This window comes from Dipodomys spectabilis, unplaced genomic scaffold (genome assembly GCF_019054845.1).
Source record: "Dipodomys spectabilis isolate Male_0828 unplaced genomic scaffold, ASM1905484v1 ptg000057l, whole genome shotgun sequence".
Lineage (NCBI taxonomy): Eukaryota > Metazoa > Chordata > Mammalia > Rodentia > Heteromyidae > Dipodomys > Dipodomys spectabilis.
The window spans coordinates 5,707,766-5,712,370 of record NW_024870734.1 but is presented as its reverse complement, the minus strand read 5'-3'; the positions used below and the strand labels follow the sequence as shown (position 1 = coordinate 5,712,370).

Here is a 4,605-nt window from a genome sequence, read left to right as displayed (position 1 = left end):
CTTATTAGCATAAAGGTTTGAGAAGTACTCCTTTTAATCTTCTGAATCTTGGTTTTTTCTGGGATGCGGTTTCCATTCTCATCTCTGAGTTTATTTTTTTAGGTGTGTTCTCTTGTTGTTTTGATAAGATTTGCTAAGAATCTATAAATTTTGTTAATTTTTTGGAGAACAAACTCTTGTTTTGTTGATTCTTTCTATGTTTTTATTTTGGATTCTAATTCGTTTAATTCTGATGTAATTTTAATTATTTCTTTCCATCTACTGAATTGGGATTTATCTTGTTGCTCTTTTTCAAGGAGGTTCAGATATCTCACTAAATTGTTGGTTCCAGATCTCTCCAATTTATTGATTTAGTAATTAAGAGCTATAAAACACTCTGAATACTGCCTTTGCCATGTCCAAGAGGAGCAAGTAATTTGTGTGTTCATTTTTATTTTTTGTTTTTTTGGTTTTTATTGTGTCCGGTCATGGGGCCTGAACTCTGGGTCTGGGCGCTGTCCCTCAGCTCTTCAGCTCAAGGCTAGCGATCTACCACTGAGCCATAGCCCCAATTCTGGCTTTTTTTTCTTTTTGCTTATGTGGTGCTGGGGAATCGAACCCAGGGCCTCATGCATGCAAGGCAAGCGCTCTACCACTGAGCCACCTTCCCAGCCCCTCATTTTTGTTGAATATCATGCTCTTCCATGACCCACTGGTGTTTCAACAGTGTGTTGTTCAGCCTCTATTTGTCACAGGACTTTTTGGTGCATTTTGGTGTTGAGTTCTAATTCTATTCCCTTGTGGTCTGAGAGAAGGCAATTTAAAACTATAATGTTTCTGAATTTGGACAAGTTTGATTTGTGACCGATATCTGTAAAATTTAATTGATCCATGCAGGTGTTTCGATCTGCAGTTTCTCTGTTGAGTTTTTGCTGAGTTAATCTATCTAGTGTGGATAGTGGTGTGTTAAAGTCCCCTACAATTAATGTCTTTGGATCTTTGTGAGCTTTGAGGGAAAGTAGTGTTTCTTGGATAAATCTGGGTGGTCTTTTGTTTGGAGAATAAATATTTAGATTTGTAATATCCTCCTGAATGGGAAATCCCTTAATTAGTATAAAACGACCTTCTTTATCTCTTTTCACTAATTTTAATTTGAAGTATATTTTATCTGATATTAGGATAGAAGCTCTCACTTGTTTATGGGGGCTATTTGCTTGGTAGATTTGTTATAGCCTTTCACTTTCAAAATGTGTTTGTTTTCATGGGAAAGGTGTGACTCCTGAAGGCAGCAGATAAAAGGATCTTGCTTTTTAATCCAACTAGCCTTTTTACGTGGCTTAATTGGAGAGTTAAGTCCATTAATGTTGAGAGTTAGGACTGAGAGGTGTTTGGGAGTTCCTGCCATGTTATCCACCTTCTGGGGGATGCGGCAACTGGGTTCTTCCTATGGTTCTTGGATTCTCAGTTTGGGTGCTGTTTCTTGGCCTTTATTGTGATCTTGTTGGTTTTCTATTTGTAGGACATCTTTAAGTAGCTTTTGTAGGGCTACTTCTTGGGAGATATATTGTTTCAGATTTTCTTTGGTATGGAAGGATTTTCTTTGACCTTCGATTATGAAGGAGAGTGTAGCTGGGTACAGTATTCTTGATTGATAATTGTTTGTCTTTAGGACATGGCATACATCATTCCAGGCTCTTCTTGCTTTAATTCTCTCTGCTGACAAATCTGAGGGGACTCTAATTGATTTCCTCTTATAGGTGATTGATCTTTTCTACTTGACAGTTTTATGGATCTTTTCCTTGGTCTGAATTGATACTGTGCAGATTATAATGCGACATTGCCATGTCCTGTTCTGGTCTGGTATATTTTGGGATCTAAAAGCTTCTTCTATCTGAATAATCCTAACTTTTTGCATGTTTGGGAAGTTCTCTGCTAGGATCCTGTAAAACAAATGTTCTCGACCATTAACTTCTGTTTCTAGGTGCTCCTTTACAAACATTATCCTCCTATTAGACTTACTGATGGTGTCTTCCAAATGTTGAATAGATCTATCCCATATTCCTTGGATTTGTCTTGGCTAGTAGTATGTTATTTCTCTATAATATCAAGGCTGTCTTTAATCTCCAAGATTCTATCTTCTGCATGGTTTAACCTAATGTCATTACTTTCTACTTTGTATTTAATTTCTTTTCCTTCTAGTTGGTCAGCTTTAATGGCTTCAAATTCTTTGTTAGAGCTTTCTTTTAGATCTTTTATGAACTTCTATACTTCCTTAATTTGGTGTTCAGTGTTTATTCTCAAATGACTTAGTTGATTGTTTATGGTTTCCTTTGTTCCCCATTCCCTCTGCCAGGCTCTATTCAGGATTCCATTTGTGGTCTCCCTGAATTCTTTTAGCTGTCTCTTTATGGATTCCATTAATGTCTCTCTTGATCTTTGTGTATTCTCATTCCGCTCTCACAATTGTTGTATTACTCTTTGATTAGCTTCCTCATGTTCATGCATTCCTGAAGTTCTCTTTGACTGTTCTCAACCTGCTTACACAATACCTGTGTTTCTCTTTTTCTGTTATCATCCTCCTCATGCAATTGCTGTGTTTCTCTTTGATTGTTGTCAGCCTGCTTATGCAATTCCTGTATTGCTCTTTGACTGTTCTAAACCTGCTCACGCACTTCCTGTACCAATCTTTGAGTAGTTTCTGCACTCTCACGAGATTCCAGTATTAATCTTTGGTTTGCCTCTCTCTTTCCCTATCATGCTCACACTGAGTCCTTTGCAGGTTTTCAATCTTTTCATTCACCATTTTTACCAGTATTGTTTGTACAGATTTTTGGGAACTGTCCTCTGGATTATTCACTAACTGTTTATCATGAGTGGGAGTCCAGATACCTGGTCTTGCCATTTTTCTTCTCTTTTTCTGGCTTTTTCTGCTCATTTGGTATGAAAGTAACTAATTTTGTGCTAGAACATAATTTTAAGGCAAGCATCAACCAAAATTTGGTAGTTTCACAGTCAAAAGGCTATAGACACAATCTAGTTCAACAGATACAATCTATTCAACATCAAACAACTATGGATTAATGGGCTAAGAATAGCAAAGAAAAAAATTGGCAAACCAGAAATTATTAGATGTAGGGAGAAATGTGGGGAAAAATAGGATTATAGGGTGGTGGCAAGGTAAGATGAGAGTGAATTTAACCAAGGCCTAATCTCAGAGAGGGAAATGGATTGGACAGAATGATAAGAGAGACATTAAGAAAAAAAAAACAAGAAAATATAGAAAAACAAAAATTTAAATTTAAAAAGATAAATACTTGGTTCCCGGCCCGGAAGGCCCGCAGGTCAGAGCTGTACGTTAACCCGGCTGGATGGAGGCGGAGGCGTTGGCCGCGTCCATGCCAGCCCCGGGCATCTCGACTGCCTTGTCTTTGGCCCTGGAGACGGCACGGTGGATGGAGGAAGCAATGCACATGGCCAAAGACGCCCTTGAAAATACCGAAGTCCCTGTTGGCTGGGTTTATGGTCTACAACAATGAAATCGTGGGGAAGGGAAGAAATGAAGTGAATCAAACCAAAAATGCTACTCGACATGCAGAAATGGTGGCCATTGATCAAGTCCTAGATTGGTGTCAACGAAATGGCCAGAGTCCTTCTGCCGTGTTTGAACGTACCGTGTTGTATGTCACTGTGGAACCCTGCATTATGTGTGCAGCTGCTCTCCGCCTGATGAAAATCCCGCTGGTCGTCTACGGCTGTCAGAATGAACGATTTGGTGGCTGTGGCTCCGTTCTAAATGTTGCCTCTGCTGACTTACCAAATACGGGAAAACCATTTCAGCGCATCCCTGGATATCGGGCTGAGGAAGCTGTGGAACTGTTAAAGGCCTTCTACAAGCAAGAAAATCCTAATGCACCAAAATCAAAAGTTCGGAAGAAGGAATTTCAGAAATCCTGAACTTGTAATGAAAGAGGAAAGCCCCATGGTGACCTGGATGGAATCCCCAGCCTGAAAAGCTGCTGGCATGGAGGGAGCATATATTATGTGTTGTTTGTTATTCTCCGGGAAGACGGAGAATAACATTTGCACTCTTAAGGGAACAAATTAGTGCTTTTTGAAAGGCTGACAATTGTAAACAACTATTAGCTTCTCCACTGCTGAAAGAACATTTTTATGAAGGGGGGGAAAACTAAAGTTTGAGGTTTTAGGAATTAGCAAACAGTACATGTCTTTAAGCCACAGCTTCAATCCATTCCAGCTGAGTGCAGGCTGGGATTTCAGTGTCCATCCACACCCCATCACCTGCACTCATTTGGAATAGAAAGCCATGGTCACGTGTGTCCTTTACAACTGGCTTTTTGTAGGTGGAGTTGGATTTTCATTCTTTATAGCTGTTGTGGTCTCCCAGTGTATTGGCTGCGTGAGTGTGAGTGTGTTTGTGTGTGTGTTGGCTTTAGGGCTTGAACTCAACATGTTGTTACTCTCTGGCTTTTTTGCTCAAACTTGAGTCACACCTCCAGTCCTAGCTTTATGTTGGTTAACTGCAGATGAGTCTCACGGACTTTTCCCCCCAGCCTGGCTTCAAACTGTGACCCTCAGATATCAGCATTTTTTAGTCGCTAGGATTAC

At 39.7% G+C, this 4,605-nt stretch overlaps 1 pseudogene; it reads left to right on the top strand.

Annotated features, from left to right (window-relative positions):
* The first annotated feature begins 3,407 nt into the window (after positions 1-3,407).
* LOC122108321 lies at positions 3,408-3,933 on the top strand (annotated as a pseudogene).
* Positions 3,934-4,605: the final 672 nt, after the last annotated feature.